Below are 24389 nucleotides of genomic sequence, written 5' to 3' on the forward strand. Positions count from 1 at the left end.
CCTTTATAAAAGATCTAGTTTAATATCTGGTCTCCTGCAGTCTTGATAAGTACAGTTGAAAATGATTTTTTAAACATTAAATCACTTGAAAAGTGTTTTCCCTTATTTGTGAGTAACCCACTTTTGAAGTATTAAAAAATAGCATCAACAAATGATCTGCTGGTCCATTTGTTAATTATATTAGTTGACTGTACTTAAGTTTCTTATTAAATTGATTTTAGCACTTCTATCATTTTTCATGCGTCCAAACAAACCAGATTAAGTCTTGGTTTATTTTTTTTTAACACAGAGTGATTGAATTATATCGGTTAGGAAATTAGAGTCTTTTTCCATGGGTGGAACGTCAGAAGGTTCAGGTTGAAGGTGAGAAGGTAAAAGTTTAATGGGGAATTATTTATAGAGAAATACAGTAACAGATTCTTCTGGCCCAATGAGCCTGCACCGTCCAATTACACCCATGTGACCAATTAACATTCTTACCGTAGGTCTTTGTAAACAAGATGGAAACCGGAGCACCCAGAGGATACCGACACAGTCGTGGGACACATGTTCAAACTTCTTACAGACAGCAGTGACAACTGAACCCAGGTCGCTGGTGCTGAAAAGCATTGCGCTAGCCAGTACACTACTGTGCCATCCCTAAATTTTAAAACAATATTAATAATTCCCTTCCTGAACAAAGTTATGTTAGTTTTATTTTAAAATAACTAAATTATAATCCACATACATAAAGTTAGGGGACTGTTGGGAACAGAAAGTTTGCTACATTATAATTATGGAGATCATGATTAAGCTGAAATGTCATAAGTAATTCTCTTTAAAAACAAAATAACATATTTTGTTATTTCTAAAAAGAACGTAAATTGCAATCTTATATTTAAACCTGACTGGGGGTTTGTGAGGGGCTAATTACGGATTAATTCAACATTTAAAAGTATAACTAAATCCAATGCAATAAAAATGAATGTTTTCTGGTTGTCTTACAGTAAATACCTCAGTGTACATCAATTTGTGAGATGTCCTATGATTCTGGTGGTGAAGAAAGTAAACAGAACAGCGTAAAGTTCAAAGTTCGAAGTCAATTTATGATCAAAGTACATACATGGCACCATATATTCCTTCGCTACCTGTAAAGAATTTGTACGTCCTTCCTGGAACTGAGTGGGTTATCTCTGGATGCTCCAGTTTCCTCCCAGAGTACAAAGACATATCAGTTGGTAGGTTAATTCCTCATTGTAAATTGTCCCGTGATTAGGCTAGAGTTAAATTGGTTGATTGTTGGGTGATGTTGCTCAAAGAGAATTAAGGGAATTAAGGGTTATGGGGAAAAGGCAGGTAGGTGGAGATGAGTCCATGGCCAGATCAGCCATGATCTTATTGAATGGCAGAGCAGGCTCGATGGGCCAGATAGTCTACTCCTGCCCCCTTTCTTAAGAAGGGTCTATTCCATGCTGTATCTCAATAAATAAATAAATTTACAATCTTGAGATAAATTTTCTTGTGGGCATCCACAGTAGATACAAAGAAACAATACAATAGAATCATAAATTAAAGTACTGAGTACAGGAGATCGGATGTTCTGCTGAAATTTTTTAAGACGTTGGTGAAGCCTAATTTGGAGTACTGTGTACAATTTTAATCACTTAGCTATAGCAAAGATGTAAACAATGTCGAAAGAGTACAGAGAAAATTTATAAGGATTTTGCAGGGGGTAGTGAAGACCTGAGTTATAAGGAAAGACTGAATAGGTTAATATTTTATTCCTTGGAATGTAGAAGATTGAGAGGAGATTTGATAGAGAGATACAAAATTATGAGAAGTATAGATAGGGTGAATGCAAGCAGGCTTTCTGCTGAGGTTGGGTGGGGCTATAATCAGAGGTCAAGGGGTAAGGGTGAAAAGTGAAAAGTTTAAGGGCAACTTCTTTATTCAGGGGATTGTGAGAGTGTAGAATGAGCTGCCTGCACGAGTGATGCATGCAAGTTTGATTTCAACATTTAAGAGAAGTCTGGATAGGTACATGGATGGTAGGGATATGGAGGTCTACAGTCCTGTTGCAGGTCAATGGGAGCAGACAGTTTAAATGTTTCAGCATGGACTCGATAGGCCAAAGGGTCTAATTCTGTGCTGTACTTTTCTATGGCTCGACTAAATAAATAACTAATAATTAATTAATTACTTAATGGCTCCGTCTGTCTAAGTAGACAACGGATGTGCCCTTTGGGGCGCAGACATGGGCGATGAATATGGAGATCCTGGGCTGCCCAGACATCAAGAACCCCCTCTCGGCCTTGCAGATGTGGTCCAAAGGAATGCGAGGCAGTACATTTGGCGTGTGTAGGGTTTACTCCTTAGTCTTCTCTTCTGCCAAAGATACCCACAAGGCAGTGGGATCCGTAACCCTGGATAGGGCCCCATACCGGGTACTGTCAGCCGGAACCAGTTGAGCCCAGGACTCATGTAAGGCAGGGTCGTCACACCCTGTAGTAGTGACATCTGGAGCCACTACCCACTACTTAAATAACTAATAAATATTATTGAGAACATGAGTTGTAGAGTCCTTGAAAGTGAGTCCACTGGTTGGTGGAATCAGTTCAGTGTTGGGGTGAATGAAGTTATGCACACTGATTCAGGGGCTTTATGGATGAAATGCTCCCAAACTCAAAGAAAATTAATCCCTGAGTAGTATATGGAGACATATATACGATGGCTGGTCCTTCACTTGTGAAGATCAGGAGGGAATATTTCCATCGCTGAAGGACGTTTCTTTCTGCCTGCACCGCGTAGGTTTATAGTGAGGATCTGTCCACTCTTTAGGCTGGAGGGCATCCCAGTGAGCTAAGATGACTGTGTCGACCACAAGACTGTAAGTTAAGTATTGAAGTTTTCCTTCTCCTAGACAGACTGCCTGTCAAGGCTAACGAGTCCTATCTACCCAGGTTTGGAATCAGAGTTGTCCTTCTCCTAGACTGGCTGCCAGCCAAGGGTGATAAGCCCAGCCTTATACAGCTGAACATTCAGTCGCATCATGATATAACAAACTCAGTAAGAACAGGGACACCACATGATGCCGTTGCTGTGGGCACAATAGTGAAGGAGAGGCCATATTCAAGTGGCCTCTTGCATGGCAAACCAAATCGTGGTCCTACGGCGATCGCTACAGCTGGAAAGGAGAGGCTATGGAAGGAACTTCACTTTCCTTAAGTTTACACGACGTCCAGCCCGGGACTCATCCATCCCTGACATACATATACTTTGATATAAATGTATTTTTGAACTTGGTTATCTTGAAAGTAGCAACAAGTGGAGCACCCTCACCATCTACCTTGTCATGCCATCTTAGCATCTTATATATACTTGAATATTTTTACCTTCATTGCTCTGAACTCTGAAGAATACAGCTCTAACAATATTAATTGCTTATGATAGGACAATCCTCCCACCCCAGAGAATATTAAATGAATCAATGAAGTGAAACAAGTGAATGAACAGTAATGTGTGTAACTCTTGTTGTCCCATTACAGAAAGAATGTTGAAACTTTGGAAAAGGTGCACTAGAAATGTTACAAGGAATATGCAAAAACTTAATGGCCTGAATTATAGGGAAAGCATAAATAGGTTTGAAGGGGTAAAGATATGGTTAATGCAAGCAGTTTTTTTTCACTGAGGTTGGGTGAGACTAGACGTCATAGTACAAAGTTTAACAATTGTTCAATAGTTCAACTTAATGTCAGAAAATGTATTACAGTATACTAACTCAAATTCTTACACTTCACAGACATCAAAAGACCCAAAAAAATGATTGACAGAAAAATGTTAGAACCCCAAAGCCCCCCCCCCCGCCACGCATAGGAAGCAGTGAAGCATCAGCCCTCCCCTCTCCCCTCCCCACAAATTGTTCCAGCAGAAAGCATTAGACACTTCAAAAGGCCCCAAAAACCATGATTTGTAGTCCATCGAAAACTATCGTTCATCTAAAAATCTCAATATCTGACTAATGAGGGAAAAGAGACATTGCCCCTGCCACAGCGAAAGAGGAGCCCGACAGCTCACTGTTCTGACGTTACAGTAGGCAGAGTCATTTACATTGAGTTCTCCTGACTCAAGAATCAGCAGACTCACTCACATCATTGAGAGATAGCGGGAGAGAGAGTAATTGCTCGAGTGCAGAGGCCTCCAACACCCTCTGCCTCCATGTTTCAATCTCACTCAAAGCTTCAGTCGGCGACATCAGCGATTTATTATCAACGTATATACTGTATATGTCACTGTATACTACCCTAAGATTCATTTTTGTGGGCATTCACAGAAAATAGATAGAAACACAATGGAATAATTGAAAAACTGCACACAACACGATGGACAGACAACAAACGTGAAAAAGACCATAAGACCATAAGACATAGGAGCAGAATTAGGCCATTTGGCCCATCAAAGCTGCTCTGCTATTCAATCATGACTGGTTCTCTTCAAATGAATTTGCTAACATTGCATTTGTCTTCCTCACCACTGACTCATCTTGCAATTTAACCTTTAGGGTGTTCTGCACAAGGATTCCCAAGTCCCTTTGCATCTTGGATTTTTGGATTTTCTCCCCGTTTAGAAAATAGTCCGCACGTTTATTTCTACTACCAAAGTGCATGACCACGCATTTTCCAACATTGTATTTCATTCGCCACTTTCTTGCCCATTCTCCTAATCTGTCTAAGTCTTTCTGTTTCCTCAACAGTACCCGCCCCTCCATCAATCTTCATATCATCTGCAAACTTGGCAGCAAAGCCATCCATTCCATCAGCTAAATCATCAACATACTGCATAAAAACTGACCCCTGCGGAACACCACTAGTCACTGGCAGCCAACCAGTAAAGGATCCTTTTATTACCACTTGGTGCTCCCTACCAATCAGCCAATGCTCTAACCATATTAGTAACTTTCCTGTAATACAATGGGTTCTTAACTAGGTAAGCAGCCTCATGTGTGGCACCTTGTCAAAGGCTTTCTGAAAGTCCAAATTTACAACATCCACTGCATCCCCTCTATCTATTCTACTTGTAATCTCCTCAAAGAATTCCAGCAGGTTTGTCAGGCAGGATTTTTCCTGAAGGAGACCATGCTGACTTTGTCCTGTCTTGTCCTGTGTCACCAAGTACTCTATAACTTCATCCTTAGCAATTGACTCCAACATCTTCCCAACCACTGAGGTCAGGCTAACTGGTCTTTAATTTCCTTTCTGCTGCCTCTCTCTTTTCTTAAAGAGTGGAGCGACATTGGCAATTTTCCAGTCCTTCAGAACCATGCCAGGGTCCAATGATTCTTGAAAGTTCATTACTAATGTCTCCACAATCTCTACCAATCTCACTTTCAGAATCGTAGGGTGCAGTTCATCTGGTCTGGCTGATTTATGCACCTTTAGGTCTTTCAGCTTTTTGATCACCTTCTCCTTTGTAATAGTAATTGTACTCAGTTCTCTTCCTTCACACCTTTCAGCACCTGACACACTGCCAGTGTCTTCCTCAGTGAAGAATGATACAAAATACTCATTTACTTCATCTGCCATCTCCTTGTCACCCATCATTATTTCTCTGGCCTCATTTTCTAGCGGTCCTATATGTACTCTCTTCTCTCCTTTTTTATGTTCTTGAAAAATCTTTTTCTATCCACCTTGATATTGTTTGCTAGCTTGAATTCATGTTTCGTCTTTTCCATTCTAATCATTCTTTAAGTTGCTTTCTGCAGGTTTTTCAAAGCTTCCCAATTCCCTATCTACCCACTATTTTTTTCTTTGTTGTATGCTTTGTCTTTTGCTTTTACATTAGCTTTGACTTCCAATGTCAACCATGATTATACTATATTGCTGTTTGAGTGTTTCTTTGTTTTAGGAATACATCTATCATGCACCTTCCTCATTTTCCCCAGAAACTCAAGCCATTGCTACTCTGCTGTCATCCCTGCCAGCATTTCCTTCCAATTTACTTTGGCCAACTCCTTTCTCATACCACTGTAATTTCCTTTACTTCACTGAAAAACTGGGACATCAGTCTTTGTTTTCTCCCAATCAAATTTCAATTTGAACTCAGTCATATTGTGATAACTGTCTCCGAGGGTTCCTTTACTTTAAGCTCTCCAATCACCTCTGGTTCATTTCATAACACCCAATCCGGTATAGTTGATCCCCTAATCTGCTCTAAAAAGCCATCTCAGAGCCATTCTATCAATTCACTCTGTGCAAGACAACATACTGTGCAAATACAAAAAGAAATAAAAACCAACAAAATAATAATAATAAATAAGCAATAAATAATGAAAACATGAGCTGAAGAGTCCTTGAAAATCCTAGTGAGTTCATAGGTTGTGGAAACATTCCAGTGTTTGGGAGAGTGAAGTTATCCCCATTAGTTCAAGAGCCTCAAGGTTGAGGGTAATAATTATTCCTGAACTTGGTGGTGTGAGCTTTGAGGCTCTTGGACCTTCTACCTGATGGCAGCAGCAAGAAGAGCGCATGACCTTCCATGATTAGTAACAGTGCTGCATCTGCTTGTACTTTTTGTTTATTCTTCAGGAATGTTGAATATCTGGAATCCCTAACCCTGGTCACCCTGTAAATATGCTTCCATAACAACCTCTTAATCAAACTCTTTTAATTCAACTTCTGCTGTCAAACATTCATCTTACAATACTGTAAATGTTTTGTGCATTCACATAAGGGACCTTATAATCTTTGATATTTTGCAAGTGTTACTTACAGAAGCCATTTTCAGCAGGACAGATGTGAAAATGAAAAAATAGAATAAAATTGAAAGAGTGCAGAGAAAATTAATAAGAATGTTACGGGAACGAGGACCTGCGTTAGAGGGAAATGTTAAATAAGTTGTAACTTTATTCCATAGAGCAGGGGTCCCCAACCATTTTTGCACTGCGGACCGGTTTAATATTGACAATATTCTTGCGGACCGGTCTACCCAGGTGGGGGGGGGGGGTGGGGAGTGTTGCCAACGGACAAGAGTACCAGTCAAATACGTTGTGTTTACCCAGAGAAAGACTACAATGACCATGAAGCCTTGCGCGGGCACCAATGCGCATGCGTGTGCCTCCTGATTTTCCCCCCCCTGCAAATCGTTTTGCGATTCTGTTCGGCGGGGGGGGGGGTGTTAATCACGACCGGAATATAGCTGATAAGTGGCTAATACACTCAGTTTCGTTTCTAAAAGGGTTTAACTAACGAATTTAATATTAAACACACAACGCGTATTTTCCTCACATGAATATAGTGATAATTATCAGGGGAGCTTGAAGTAAGTGTTGAACGAACTTCCAGTAGAAGTAGCAGAGGCAGGTTCGGTATTATCATTTAAAGAATAGGATAGGTATATACACAGGAAAGGAATGGAGGGTTATGGGCTGAGTGCAGGTCGGTGGGACGAGGTGAGAGTAGCGTTCGGCACGGACTAGAAGGGCAGAGATGGCCTGTTTCTGTGCTGTAATTGTTACATGGTTAAATAAGTAAGTCAATAGCATCATAACATTTTAAGTAATGTTTGGATATTAAACACACAGCACCTATTTTCCCCGTACGAACATATAAAATCATTGCAACACACCAATATCGCTGAATCAGTGGGAGCCCTGGGCTTGTTTTCCTGCAACGAGACGGTCCTATCGAGGGGTGATGGGAGACAGCGATACTCAAAGGGGGTTCCTTATGTCCAGTCTATTCCGCAATTTAGTTTTCGTTGCATTCATTGCAGAAAACCCCGCTTCGCAGAAATATGCTGGAAGCAACGTCATCAGTGCTTTCGTGGCTATCTCAGGATATTTAGACTTGACTTTGATCCGGAATGCCAGCAGAGATGTTACGTCAAACATACTTTTCAGCCCGCCGTCATTTGCAAGCTCGAGTAGGTGATCTCCTTCCCGCGCTGACATGGATGACGCGTGGGTAATGACCTCGCGTGCGTTCAAGCTCAACAGCGCGTGACAGGGAACGAGGAAAGGTGCAGCTGACTCATATCGCCAAATCATATCGTTCCCTCACGGCCCGGTAGCGTATGCTTTGTGGCCCGGTGGGTGGGGACCACTGCCATAGAGCGCAGGAGAATGAGGGGAAATTTGATAAAGATATATAAAATTATGAGGTGTATAGACAGGGTATATGCAAGCAGACCTTTTCCACTGAGGTTGGGTGAGACTAGGACTGGAGGTAAGGAAAATGTTTAAGGGGAAACTAAGGGGAAACTTGTTCATTCAGAAGGTGGTATAAGACTGGAATGAGCTGCCAGCACAAGCAGTGGATTTAGGTTTGATTGAAACACTTAAGGGATTTTTGGATAAGTACTTAGATGGGAAGGATACAGTGGGTTATGGGACATGTGCAGGTCGATGGGATGTTTCACACTGTAGTGCTCCATGACTCAATAACTCTCTGATATATAGCTGAGGGGAGAGATGCCAGACAGCCTTGAGAATGTAAGCATCTAATTGACTTTATGCAGATCATCTGTCAAAATAAATACAGAATACAGTTGGCATAAAGACAAAGTTTATTCAGTGGAGAATAGTGATGCAGTCAAACAGAGTCACAGATTCTTAAAAGTAATAGCAGAGTTTAATAAAGATGTAAAATTATCCAAGATAAAAGTAAGCGAACAGAAGGTTCACATACAACAGCAGGAGATGAAAGACCTGTTATTTCACCTCATCTCTTCACACTGTTGTCTGTGGAGATATTGTGATCCAGATATTCTTCAGAAGTAACAAATGGGGCATAAATATTTATAATACAGTACTATCCAGAAGTATAAGGTACATATATATTAGAAGATCCCTAAGACTTTTGCACAGTACTGTATTTGTCAACGTAGAGTGGAGAGTTTGTAAATCTGGTGGGAACAAAAGATGTTGGGAATAGTAAGGGTGGAGCATCACGGAGGGGTGTTGGACAGGTGGCAGAGAAGGAGTGCCGGGGTGGTGGCGTGGTGGCTCGGGTGCAGGTACGCTCAACCCTGAGACATCAGGCAAGGTTATTTGATTCCAAATAATTGTTTATTGATCACTACAGAATGTCTCTGTGGTGCTTCCCGCTCCGTCCCATCTCCCATCCCTTTTTCCCAACCATGATTCCCCTCTCCATGCCCCCTTCCCACACTTAGTCCACAATAGAAACCCATACCAGAATCAGGTTTATCATCAGTCACATATGTCATAAAATTAGTTTTTTTATGACATCAGTACAATGCAATGCATAAAATTACTATGGCATTGTGCAAAAGACTTAGGCACCCTAGCTATACATATGTTCCTAAGAATTTTGAAGAACTAAGAAATTGTACTACATGTACATTTATTGGAAGTTAAAAAAAATGAACAAAGAAAGAAAAAGAATGACATTGTGTTTGCACTATGCTAAAAACTAGCTCAAACTAGAGAGATAAAGCACATTCCAATGATAACAAATAACCTATGAAATAGTCAGATTCAGTGGCATGACATTGGCTACAGAGAAACTTCTGGAAAAAAAATGAATCAGCTCTGCAGGTTGAGTACCTCTTTTCTGAAATTCCAAATCCAAAAACCTCTGAGATCTGAAATTCTTTTGAATGCTGACATAACGTCGCAAAAGGAAAAATCCACAAGGTGCTGGGGAAGGTTCCCAGCTGATATGCAAGTCTTTGTGCATCATGGACAGTTCTGAGAACTGACCTTACATATTTAATAAACAGAAATTATTGAAAATAGAAAAACTGCATAAAGCAAATAATGAAGATGTCAAATATGTATTGAAAGAATAAATTTGTCCATGTTGGAATGAACATATGCTGATCATGAAACGAGCAAAAATCTATCACGACAAACTGAAAACTGAGGGCAATTGTGGACCTTCAGCAGGCTGGTTGCAAGAATGTAAGAAAAGGCATGGCATTAAATCTTTAAAAATTTAAAACATTTTAATGATAAAGTGTCTGCTGATCAGGGAGCAGCAGAGAAATTCACTGGTCAGTTTGTAAGGATCATCACTGATGAAAATCCAAAACCTGAACAAGTCTACAATGCTGATTGCTTTTATACCTTACATAAAAGCTAAAAATAAGGAATTTCCAAATACAGTGTACTGTAATCTTTTAATCAAAACACAACATCGGAGGTGGAGACTGAAAGCCTGCCGTTGTTTGTTGTTGATCAATAGCTGATTCAGGTGTTCTCCCGATGCTGCTGTGCTGCTTTTTTTACCCTGCACACATTATATTTTCATTATATCAATAGTATGTAATAATTTTTACTGTTAAGTACATATGTGCGATGAGCAAGTGCAAGACAAAAACTGCTTATTGATAGCACGTAAATTCAGAATCAGAACTGTTGGTGATCCTAAAATATCTCATTATATATTCCAAAATCAGAAATCCGAACCACTTCTCTCCCTAAGTATTTTGGATAAGGAATACTTTGGCCCTTAGCTCCCAATGGAGCATAGCCCATTGACCTCGTGTCCCCATCGTCCAAAGGCGATGATATGGATGGAGTTTGTCAATGTTTCTGTAGCCCATTGTATCTACTAAATAGGGGATTGGTCGATACAACTTCCCTGAAGCTCTGTCCGCCAGAAAAAGCCATATCTCCCAGTGGCCACACATTTTAATTCCATATCCCATTCCCATTCTGATATGTCTATCCACGGCCTCCTCTACTGTAAAGATGAAGCCACACTCAGGTTGGAGGAACAACACCTTATATTCCGTCTGGGTAGCCTCCAACCTGATGGCATGGACACTGACTTCTTTAACTTCTGCTAATGCCCCACCTCCCCCTCGTACCCCATCCGTTATTTATTTATATACACACATTCTTTCTCTCTCCTTTTTCTCCCTCTGTCCCTCTGACTATTCCCCTTGCCCATCCTCTGGGATTTCCCCCCTCCCCCTTTTCTTTCTCCCTGGGCCTCCTGCCCCATGATCTTCTCATATCCCTTTTGCCAATCACCTGTCCAGCTCTTGGCTCCATCCCTCCCCCTCCTGTCTTCTCCTATCATTTTGGATCTCCCCCTCCCCCTCCAACTTTCAAATCTCTTACTAGCTCTTCCTTCAGTTAGTCCTGATGAAGGGTCTTGGCCCGAAACGTCGACTGCACCTCTTCCTAGAGATGCTGCCTGGCCTGCTGCGTTCACCAGCAACTTTAATGTGTGTTGCTTGAAATTCCAGCACCTGCAGAATTCCTCGTGTCCCCAGAGCTCTGTTGCCCGGCTTTACCCATTTCCACCTTTTCATGATGGGTTTGGAATGTGAGAGGCACTTAACCTGTTTTACAATACTGAACAATCAGAAACATAGAAATGTAGAAAACCTACAGCACAATACAGGCCCTTCAGTCCACAAAGTTGTGCTGAACATGTCCCTACCTTAGAAATTACTAAGTTTACCTATAGCCCTCTATTTTTCTAAGCTCCATGTACCTATCCAAAAGTCTCTTAAAAGACCCTATTGTATCTGCCTCCACCACCGTTGCTGGCTGCCCATTCCACGCACTCACCACTCTCTAAAAATTTTACCCCTGCCATCTCCTCTGTACCTACTCCCGAGCACCTTAAACCTGTGTCCTCTTGTTCCAACCATTTCAGCCCTGGGAAAACGCCTCTGACTATCTACACAATTAATGCCTCTCATCATCTTATATACCTCTATCAGGTCACCTCTCATCCTCTGTCACTCCAAGGAGAAAAGGCAGAGTTCACTCAACTTTTTTCATAAGGCATGCTCCCCAATCCAGGCAACATCCTTGTAAATCTCCTCTACACCCTTTCTATGGCTTCCACATCCTTCCTGTAGTGAAGCGACCGGAACTGAGCACAGTACTCCAAGTGGGGTCTGACCAAGGTCCTGTATAGCTGCAACATTACCTCTCGGCTCCTAACTTCAATTCCACGATAGATGAAGGCCAATACACCATATGCCTTCTCACATATAAGTCCAAACACAAACAACAGAAAATCTTCAGGTGCTGGAAATCCACACACAAAATACTGGAGAAACTCAGCAGGCCAGGCAGTATCTGTGGAAAAGTGTACAGTTGACATTTTGGGCCAAGACCCTTCAATAGGACTGGAGAAAAAAAGATGAGGAATCAGAGTAGAATGATGAGGAGAGGGGAGGGAGAAATACAAGGTGATAGGTGAAACCGGGAGTGGGGAAGGGTGAAGTAAAGAGCTGGGAAGCTGATTGGTGAGAGAGATACAGGGCTGGAGAAGGGGGCATCTGGTAGGAGAGGACAGAAGGCCATGAAAGAAGGAAATTTTAGGAGCACCAGAGGGAGGTGATGGGCAGGGAAAGATATAAAGTGAAAGAGGGAAATTGGAATGGGGAATGGTGAGAGAGGGGTCGTGCATTACTGGATGCTCAAGAAATCGATGTTCATGCCATCAAGTTGGAGGCTACCCAGACAGAATGTAATGTGTTGCTCCTCATCATGACAGTAGATAAGGCCACGGACTTACATTTCGGAATAGGAATGGGATCTGCTGACAGGACATCCACTGTTTCAATTTCACCACTCCTCTCTCTAATTCCAGCTTCCCTACTTCCGACGCACCACTCTCCAATCTCTCCGCACTAATCCTAACCTCACAATCAAATCCGCAGATAAGGCTATAGTATTCTGACGGATTGACTTCTCTTTGCTGAGGCCTGGCGACATCTGTCTGACACCTCCTCTTATTTACCCCTCAAAAATGACCCCATTAGGATGCACCAGGCCATTGTCTCCCACACCATCATCAACCCTATTAACTCTGGGGATCTCCCATCTTCTGCACCAAACTCATAGTTCCCTCACCCTGCACCTTCTGTTTCTACCTCTTACCCAATATTCACAAACGTCCCTGTCCATGTAGACCCATTATTTCTGCTTGTTCCTGCCCCACTGAACTCCTGCATTCTTTGACACAGTTTTATCCCCCCGGTTCAGTCCCTTCCTATCTACATCTGTGACACTTCACACTCTTTTGAACTTTTCAATGATGTTCCCTGGCCACGATCATCTTATTTTCACTATGATGTCCACTCCCTGTACACCTCTATCCCCCACAAGGAAGGCCTTGAAGCTCTCCATTTCTTTCTGGATACCAGACCCAACCAGTTCCCCTCCACCACCAACCAGTTCTCCTCAGTAATGTCTGCTTCAGCTCCTCCCACTTTCTTCCAACAAAAGGTTTAGCCATGGGCACCAGCATGAGTCCCCGCTATGCCTACCTTTCATGTAGCTATGTTGATCAGTCTATGTTCCAAGCCTACACTGGTAGTACTCCCCAACTTTTCCTACGCTATATTAACAACTGCACTGGTTCCTGCGCACATGCGGAGCTCATCGACTTCATTAACTTTGCCTCCAAATTCCACCCTGCCCTCAAATTTACCTGGCCCATTTCTAACACCTCCCTCCCTTTTCTCAAACTCTCTGTCTTTATCTCTGGAGACAGCTTATCTACTGATGTCTATTACAAACACATGGACTCTCACAGCTACCTGGACTTTACCTTTTTCCATCCAGTTACTTGCAACAATACCATCCCCTTCTCTCAATTCCTCCATCTCCACCGTATCTGTTCTGAAGATGAGGCTTTGCATTCTAGATCTAAGAGATGTTCTCCTTCTTCAAAGAAAGGGGCTTCCCTTCCTCCACTATCAATGCTGCCCTCAGTTGCATCATGTTCCTTTTTGCGCGCATCAGCTCTCACTCTATGCTCTCACCACCCTACCAGGGACAGGGTTCCTCTTGTCCTCACCTACCACCCCTCAAGCCTTCGCATCCAGCAATAATTCTCTGTAACTTCTGTCATCTACAAAGGGATCCCACCACCAAGCATGCCTTCCCTCCATAACCTCCCCCTCACTACTTTCTGCTTTCTGCAGGGATCGCCCCCTACACGATTCCCTTGTCCATTTGTTCCTCCCCGCTGATGTCCCTCCTGGCACTTATCCTTGCAAGCAGCACAGGTTCTACACCTGACCCTATATTTCCTCTCTCACTGCCATTCAGGGCCACAAACAGACCTTGCAAGTGAGGCGACACTTAACCTGTGAGTCTGTTCGGATTATCTACTAAATCTGTTATAACCATATAACAATTACAGCATGGAAACAGGCCATCTTGGCCCTTCTAATCCGTGCCGAACTCTTACTCTCACCTAGTCCCACTGACCTGCACTCAGACCATAACCCTCCATTCCTTTCCTGTCCATATATCTATCCAATTTAACTTTAAATGACAACATCGAACCTGCCTCAACCACTTCTGCTGGAAGCCCGTTCCACACAGCTACCACTCTCTGAGTAAAGAAGTTCCCCCTCATGTTACCCCTAAAATTTGCCCTTTAACTCTCAACTCATGTCCTCTTGTTTGAATCTCCCCCACTCTCAATGGAAAAAGCCTATCCACATCAACTCTATCTATCCACCTCATAATTTTAAATACCTCTATCAAGTCCCCCCTCAACCTTCTATGCTCCAAAGAATAAAGACCTAACTTGTTCAACCTTTCTCTGTAACTTAGGAGATGAAACCCAGGCAACATTTTTGTAAATCTCCTCTGTACTCTCTCAATTTTATTGACATATTTCCTATAATTCGGTGACCAGAACAGTACACAATACTCCAAATTTGGCCTCACCAGTGCCTTATACAATTTCAACATTACATCCCAACTCCTATACTCAATGCTCTGATTAATAAAGCTTTAATAATATATAGCTTTATTAATAAAGCATACCAAAAGCTTTCTTCAACACCCTATCCACATGAGATTCCACCTGCCAGTTGCTGCCAGTCTGGCCTCTTTTATATTGATGAGACCTGACGTAGATTGGGAGATCACTTCACCGAATAGCTACCCTCCGTCTGCCAGAAAAAGTGAGATCTCCCAGAGGCCACCTATTTTAATTCCCATTCCGACATGCAAGTCCATGGTCTCCTCTATTGTCAGGATGTATACACCCTCAGGTTGGAGGAAAAACACCTTATATTCCACCTGGGTAACCTCCAACCTGATGGCATGAACAGAGATTTCTCGAACTTTCGGTAATGTCTCCCCCCCACCTTCATCATTCTGCATTCCCATTTTCTTCTCTCATCTTATCACCCATCACTTCTCTCTGATGCTTCTCCCCCTTTTCTTTATTTCATGGGCTTCTGTCCTCTCCTATCAGATTTCTTCCTCTCCAGATCTGTATCTCTTTCACCCGCTCTATACTTCACTCTTCCTCCCCCTCCTGCTTTCACATCATCTTGTGTTTCTTCCTCCCCTCCCCTACCTCCTGCTCTGACTCCTCGTCTTTTTTGCTCCAGTCCTGTTGAAGATTCTCAGCCCAAATCATCAACTGTACTCTTTTCCATAGCTGTTGCCTGACCTGCTGAGTTACTCCAGTATTCTGTGTGTGTTTCACACACATAGGTGATTTTATAAAATATACAAGCAAGCACAGTAGGTTATACACAAGAAAAATACAAAAAAAACAACTTTACACATTAATCTATCACCATCATCCTTAGTACAAATGATCTTCTCCAGATGGAGCAGTATGTTGCAATCCTTCCTAGTTGTATTTGGTTTTCACTACTTGGCTTTCTGTGTAAAAGTAAAATCAGATGACTTCTGAATGATCACTTACCAGAACAGCTGCACCTAGTGCAGGAGCAATATTAAGAAGGATCTGATTAATCTGGAGAGACTGCAAGTAGGTTCATAGGAGGGTTGACTGGAATGGTTATGTTGCAGGTGTATAAGATGTTAGTCAGGATGTACAGGGAGCATTATATTTTGTTTTAGTTGTTCTGTTTATGGAAGTTATTATTAAGTTAGAAAGAGTTTACCAGGAGCACAAGAGATGCTGCAGGAACTCCAGAGGAACAAACACAAAATACTGGAGGAACTCAGCAGTTCAGGCAGCATCTATGGAGGGGAGTAGACAGTCGAGGTTTTAGCTTGAGACCCTTCATCAGGATTTACCAAGATGTTGTCTAGACTTGGGCACGTGAGTTTCAAGGACAGATTATGTAGGCTAGGACTTTATTCCCTGGAATATAGGGATAACCTGATGGAGGTATATTAAATGATTAGGGGAAGAGACAGGGCGAAAGCACATAGTCTTCTTCCCACGGAGAGTGTGCTAAAAGCAAAAGGGCAGACGTTTAAGATCAGAGTTAAGAGGTTTAAAAGGGTAATCAGAGAACAGCTTCTTCTCAGAAAGGGTAGGTGGCAACAAGCTGTCAGAAATATTAGGTAAGCTGGACACATTCACAAAATAGAAACATTATCAGGGTGAGTCCATGGATAGGAGAAGTGATGGGACAGTTGGCATGGGCGAGTGGGGCTAAGGGTCCTGTTTCCGTGCTGTATGACTGTACGACTCTGAATGTTGCCTGGGATGGAAGGATTGAGCTTCAAGGAGAGTTTGAATGGGGCTGTTTGCGCTAGCGTGAAAGGGGATGAGCGATGACCTTATGAGGTTTATACAGTAATGGGCATAGACAGGGTAGATTCACTTACCTACTTACTGCTCGGTACACCTGCTGGCGTTTAGGGCAGCAATGAATGTCCTGCATCTCTTTCTCTCATTGGCACCTTTGCACATAGACGCAGAAGGGTTCTTCATTGCTGCTTCCATAACAATTTTGTTTGACCAGTCAGAGTTGTTAGCCTTGAGCTGAACCCCTGAACCTGGTGGACCAGTAGACCACTCTTAGTCTGGCCTCTACTCTTCGACCTATTTGGCATGGGTGACTCTACCAAGAGCCAAAGATAAGGCCCTGTCCACAGCCATCATAGCTCTCCAGGTCATTAAGGCACGCAAGCCTCCAAATCACGACAAGGTTGTGGCCCTCTGGGAGGACAGGGTAAATAGTCATCATCTTTATCCCAGGTTAGATGAGTCTAATACTAGATGGCATAGAGGTTTAAATTAAAAATACAAATCCAATGTCTTCACCTCAGCCCTAGTATCTGCCTGATCTTTCCCTCACTTTTTGCCATCTAATTCACTTCCTTTGCAATCTATAAGGTTGCAAGAATACAGAGAAAATTCATAAGGATGTTGCTGGGTCTGGAGTACCTGACTTAAAAGGGAAGAGTGAATAGGTTAGGACTGTATTCCTTAGAACATAGAAGATTGAGAGAAGATTTGAGGTATGCAAATTATGACGGGTATAGATAGGGTAAATGCAGGCAGGCTTTTTCTACTGAAATTGGGTGAAACTACAACTCGAGATCGTGGGTTAAGTGTGAAAGGTGAAAGTTTAAGGGGATCATGAGGGGAAACTTCTTCACTTAAAGAACCATGAGTGTGTGGAATGAGCTGTCAATGCAAGTGGTACACATGAGCTTTATTTCAACCTTTAAAAGAAATCTGGATGGTTACATGGATGGTAGTGGTATGGTGGGCTATGGGAGTAGGCAGTTTAAATGGCTTGGCATGGATGGACTAGATGGGTCGAAGGGCCTGTTTCTGTGCGGTACTTTTCTATGTGTCTATGATTCTTTCAGGATCAAGAGGTCATAATGGGGTATGCTGTTCTATTGCACCCATTGTCTTTCATCACTGTGTTATTAATGAATTACTACAGTCCATGCAGCGTTCATGGACCAGCCTTACATATGAGAGAGGTGCATGAGCAAAACACCAAACAGCTGACAGCAATTGCATAGACATACAGTAGGACAGTTCAGTACAGGAACAGATCCTTCTAACAACCATGTCTCTGCTAAAAAATAACTAACTCTTGCAAACTATCCAATCATAGACGCTGGGACCTAAGGCATAGAACTTATGCATATGCACTATATCCACTGCTCCTCCTTTATCTCTTTGTTTTCTCACTGACTCAAAAAAATACATCAGGCCTGTGAGGCACCACCTGCCCCTCACAAAGACATGGTGATTATCCCTAATCAGACTACACTTCTCTAAATACGCGTAAATCCGGTCTCTCGTAATTGTCTCTTAGTGGTTTCCCCACCACTGATGATAAGACTCATTGATCTATAATTCACAGGATTATATCCATTACCTTTCTTGTACATAGGAATAATGTTTGTCACATTACCCATATCTTCTTTACTGCCACCGCTAGCAGTCTGTTCCAGTGACAACCCACATATGTGTAAAAGTGTGACCCCACATATCCTCTTTGACCTTTCGTCCTTTTACAATAAATGCATGCCCCATAGCAGATAATACTTCTATCCCGGGAGAAAGAGATTTGGCCTGCTTAGCCTATCTCAGGTCAAGTCATATCAAGTTTAACCTATAAGCTATCAAGTATAACCTATCCCTCAACGTCAGCAAAAGGAAGGAATTGGTTGTTGACTTCAGAAGGAGTAGCGGACCGCACGACCCAATTTACATCGGTGGTGCGCAAGTGGAACAGGTCAAAAGCTTTAAGTTCCTCGAGGTCAATATCACAAATGACCTGACTTGGTCCAACCAAGCAGAGTCCACTGCCAAGAAGGCCCACCAGCGCCTTTATTTCCTGAAAAAGCTAAAGAAATTTGGCCTGACCCCTGAAACTCTCATTAATTTTTATAGATGCACCATAGAAAGCATTTTTCTAGGGTGCATCACAACCTGGTATGGAAGTTGTCCTGTCTAAGACTGGAAGAAGCTGCAGAAGATCATGAACACAGCACAGCACATCACAAAAACCAATCCTCCGTCATTGGACTCACTTTACACCGCACGCTGTCGGAGCAGTGCTGCCAGGGTAATCAAAGACACGACCCACCCAGTCAACACACTTTTTGTCTCTCTTCCCTCCAGGAGAAGGCTCAGGAGCTTGAACACTCGTACGGCCAGATTTGGGAACAGCTTCTTTCCAACTGTGATAAGACTGCTGAACAGATCCTGACCCAGATCTGGGCCGTACCCACCAAATATCCAGACCTGCCTCTCGTTTTTTTTTGCACTACCTTAATTTCTCTTTTCTATTTTCTATTTATGATTTATAATTTAAATTTTTAATATTTACTATCAATTTGTACTCCAGGGAGCGCGAAGCGTAGAATCAAACATCGCTGTGATGATTGTACGTTCTAGTATCAATTGTTTGGCGACCATAAAGTATAAAGTATAAAGTTTATTGTCATTTAACTCTATGCTTGTATACCATCAAATGAGACAATGTTTCTCCGGACCAGGGTGTAAAGCACCAAGGTACCCATAGCGTACATTGACTTATTCAAATAAAGATAAAATCTACAGATGGATAACACATAAACAAACAACTAAAGTGCATATATATTTAATATATGCACTTTAGTTGTTTGTTTATGTGTAAGATACAGAACAGATTAACCAATGACACTTTGAATGTGTTGGTCATGGAGTTCAGAAGCCTGAGGAAGAAATAGTTTTTCTTCCTTGCTATCCTTGTTTTATGCATCGGACTCTCCTGCCTGATGGTAGAAAGTCAAAGAGGTTGCTGGATGGAAGGGTATACCTGCAGACCATTTTAGACCAAAAGTTACTGGAGTAGAATTAGGCTATTCAGCCCATCAAAACTTCTTTGGCATTTGATCCTGGCTATCTCTGCCTCACGTTGCTTTATAAACATCTTTCAGTTTTGCTCCCAGCCTACAATGCTCCAGAGAAAATCTTATGCTCTCCAATCCAATTGTACCCTCAGAACACTCAATAGTACACAACTGATGGTGTGGGTATTGTATGACCTGCTAGGAGAAGTGATGGATGCCTGTTCAATTGCAACATAGGCAAGTTTGGGTAGATGGGCCAAAGGGCCTGTTTCTGTGCTGTAATGTTCTGTGACTCTACCCCAATTAAATTATCACATTCATTGGAAAAGAATGGCAGATCTGCTGACCATTTCAGACTATAAGATTGAGTGAAATTAGGCTATTTGGCCCTTCGAAACTTCTTTGCTATTTGATCATAGCTGATTTATTTTCCATCTCAAACCCATTCTCCTGACTTATCACAATGATCGTTGGAGCCCTTACTGATTAAGTACCTATTAACCTCCACTTTTAAAAATATCTATTGAGTTGGCCTCCACAGCTGTCTGTAGCAACAAATTCCACAGATTCACCACCTTCTATCTAAACAAATTCTTATACCACTGTTCTGAAGAGATATCCTTACATTGAGGCTGTGCACCCTGGCCCGAGATCCTCTCACTACTGGAAATATCCTCTCCATGTCCACTCTATCTAGGCCTTTCAATATTCATAGGTTTCCATGAGATCACCCTTCATTCTTCTAAACTCCAGTGAGTACAAGCCCAGAACCATCAAGTGCTCCTCATATGTTAACCCTTTTATTTCTGACATCATTCTTGTAAACCTCCTGGGGAGCCTCTGCAAAACCAGCACATCCTTTCTTAGATATGGGTCAAAAACTGCTCACACTCCTGCAAGTGTGGTCTGACCGGTAGCTAATAAAGCCTCAGCATTACATCCTTTACTTTCATATTCTAGTCTTCTCAAAAGAAATGCTAACTTTGCATTTGCCTTCCTTACTAGTAATTCCAACTGCGAGTCAACTTTTAGGGAATCCTGCACTGAGATTATTCAGCATTAATCTCCTTTGTACATCTGAGTTTTGAGTTTGCTCCCCTTTAGAAAATCATCTATGCCTTTATTCTTTCTACTAAAGTGCATGACTATACATTTCCCCACATGATAATTCATCGGCCACCTTCTTCTCCCATTCTTCTAATTTCTTTAAGTCCTTCTGCAGACTCTTCATTTTCTCAAAAGCATCATCTTTTTTGTATCATCTGCATTTTGATACATTGTGCTTTATCCTGATCAGAATCAGGTTTCATATTACTGGCACATGTCGTGAAATTTGTCGATTGAATTACATAATAATTTTTAAAAATCACAAGAAACATATATAAAAATTAATTACTGTAAGTAGTGCAAAAAGAGGAAAAGGTTGTGAGATAGTCTCTGTCCATTTAGAAATCTAATCACGGAAGGGAAGAAGCTGTTCCTCAAACACTGAGTCTATGAGTGTGTGTCTTCAGGCTCCTGCACTTCCTCCTTGAGAGACACATTGATGCAACTGAAGTGCTACCTGGTAGATTCAACGAAGTTTAGCTGAATTCTTGCTTTTGCTTTATAAGAACTTGGAGCAGATAGCCACATCTTTACTTCTGTTTAAGCAACTGGTCTTTCCAAAACATATTGTCAAGATTAGATCAAAGCTGAAATTGGCAGCATCTGTCAAGGCTGTGATCTCTGTTTTATCTTTCAATAACACGTGCTCCCATCTTGAATAACTATCTCTGGCTTAGGTTATCCTACTGTGTTAGGGCTCTAACATATCACTACACTCAGATAACACCATGAGTGTTAGACACTGCTGTAGCTTTCAGATAGAGTGTACTACAAGCTACATATGGGACTGCAGCTCAGAAGTGGGATGCCACGGTAGCACAACACTGTCACAGCTCAGGACAGTAGTGTGACACTATTACAGCTCAGGACAGTAGAGAGACACTATTACAGCTCAGGACAGTAGTGTGACACGATTACAGGTCAGAACAGTAGTGTGACACGATTACAGCTCAGAACAGTAGTGTGATACTATTACAGCTCAGAACAGTAGTGTGATACTATTACAGCTCAGGACATTATTGTGACACTAGTACAGCTCAGGACATTAGTGTGACACAATTACAGCTTGGGAGATTAGTGTGATACGATAACAGCTTGGGATATTAGCCTGACACTATTACAGCTCAGTACAGTGGTGTGATACTATTACAGCTCAGGACATTAGTGTGACACAATTTCAGCTTGCATGTTAGATTGACACCATTACAGCTCAGGACATTAGGGTGACACTGTTACAGCTCAAGATATTAGAGTGACACTATTACAGGTCAGGACATAAGAGTGACACCATTACAGCTCAGCGTGTTAGTGTGACACTATTACAACTTAGGACTTTAGAGTGACTTTTACAGACCAGGACATTATCGCAACACTTTTACAGCTCAGGATGTTCTGGAGCTCAGAGTTCACTTCTGTAAGGAGATTCTATGTTCTCCTGATGACTGCATGGGTTTACTCTAAAAGCTCTAGTTTCCTCCCACAGCCCAAAAATGACCCGGTTAGTACAGAACTGTGGAAAAGTTATAGGCACATTTATATAGTTTGGGTAATTAAGATTTTTGCACAGTGCTGTATTGACAATGTGGAGCGGAGAGCAAGTTTGTAAATGTGGTGGAAGCAATGGATGTTGGGAATGGCAAGGGAGATGTGTGGAACAGGTGGCAGAGATGAAGTGCCAGGGGTAGGGGTTGGCATGGGTGCAGACACACCCAGCCCTGAGATGCAAGGCAAGGTCATTTGATTCCAAACAATTGGTTTATTGATCATTACAGAATGTCTTTCTGGTGCTTCCCACTCCTTCCCCTCTCCCTTCTCCTTTTCCCAAACATGATTCTTTTCTCTCTGCCCCCTTTCCACTCTCAGTCCACAATAGAGACCCATATCAGAATCAGGTTTATCATCACTTATATATGTCATGATTTTTTTTTCGCAGCAGTACAGTGCAATACATAAAATTACTGCAGTACTTTGCAAACTTTTAAGGCACCCGAACTGTAAGTATGAGCCAAAGACCTTTGCAACATTGAGGTTTGCTCAATGTCTTTTATGCTTCCTGTTAGGATGTATTCTGGAGTAATGTGAATATAGCAGATATTAATTCAAGCAAGGACCAGTCGTCGGTTCTTAATGTAAACTGTAAATTGCAAGCATTAAATTGAAGTTACAGTGCTGTGCAAAAGTCCTGGGCGTCCTAGCTATACATATGTGCCAAGGCCTTTGCACAGTGCTGTAGGTTAATTGGTCATTGTAAATTGTCCTCTGATTTGACTAGTATTAAATAGGTGGGTTGCTGCTTTGCTCAGCTCATTGGGCTGGAACCACCTGTTCTGGGCTGTATCTCCGAATGAAATCAAATGAAAATAAGTTGTGCCACAAGGTTTAGGAGGTGCCTCAGTATTGCTTGCATCACATCCAAGAAGGCCAATTCTATGATCCATTGTTAAAATGCAGTCATTCCTCAGCTCAAACTCAAGGCTCCAGACGTAGTCTGAAACCCACAACCCCTGTCTGAGGTCAGTCTTAGGAATATCATGTACAGTTTTGTTCACCAGTTGTAGGATGGATATCTTTAAGCAAGGAAGAATACAGAGAAACTTTACAAGAATGTTGCCAGGACCCAAGCAGTGAAGTTGTAGGGAGAGGTTGGGACTTCGTTCATGAACACAAGAAATTTACTCTCTGTATACCCATGATTGTGTCACCACCCACGGCTCCAATCTGCTAATTAAATTTGCTGATGATACTACATTGATTGGCCTTATCTCAAATAATAATGAGGCAACCTACAGAGAAGAAGTCACCACCCTGACATAGTGGTGTCAAGAAAACAACCTCTCTCTCAATGTTGCAAAAATAAAGGAGCTGGTTGTAGACTACAGTAGGAATGGAGTCAGGCTAACCCCTATTGACATCAATGGATCTGGGGTTGAGAAGGTGAACAGCTTTAAGTTCCTCTGCATATACATCACCGAGGATCTCACATGGTAGGTACATACAGAGTGTGTGGTGAAAAAAGCACAACAGTGCCTTTTTCACCTCAGATGGTTGAAGAAGTTTGGTATAGGTCCCCAAGTCCTTTCTACAGGGGCACAATTGAGAGCACCCTGACTGGCTGCATCACCTCATGGTATGGGAACTGTACTTCCTTCAGTTGTAGAACTCTGCAGAGAGTGGTATGGATAGACCAGTGTATCTGTAGATGTGAACTTCCCACTATTCAGAGCATTTATAGAGACAGGTGTGTAAAAAGGGCCCGATGGATCATTGGGGACCCAAGTCACCCCAACCACAAACTGTTCCAGTTGCTTCTATCTGGGAAATTGTACCGCAGCATAAAAGTGAGGACCACCAGGCTCTGGGACGGCTTCTTCTACCAGCCCTTCAGACTGATTAATTCACGCTGATGCAATTGTGTTTCTATGCTATATTGACTTACTACAAATAAGTAGTAAATTTCACATTGTACATTGAGATGGAGACATAACATAAAGATTTTTACTGCTCATGTATGTGAAGGATGTAAATAATAATGTCAATTCAATTCAATTCAATTCTGCAGGTGCTGGAAATCCAGAGCAAAATGCTGGAGAAACTCAGCAGGACAGGCAGTGTCTATGGAAAGAAATAAAGAGTTGACATTTCGAGCTGAGACCCTTTGTCGTGTCTTCATTCACTGGAGCATAGGAGACTGAGAGGTGACCTTATAGAGGCACGTAAAATCATGAGGGGCATAAATAGGGTGAGTGCACATGTTACTTTTCTCAGTGAAAAGAAA

This window comes from Mobula hypostoma, chromosome 14, assembly GCF_963921235.1.
Source record: "Mobula hypostoma chromosome 14, sMobHyp1.1, whole genome shotgun sequence".
Lineage (NCBI taxonomy): Eukaryota > Metazoa > Chordata > Chondrichthyes > Myliobatiformes > Myliobatidae > Mobula > Mobula hypostoma.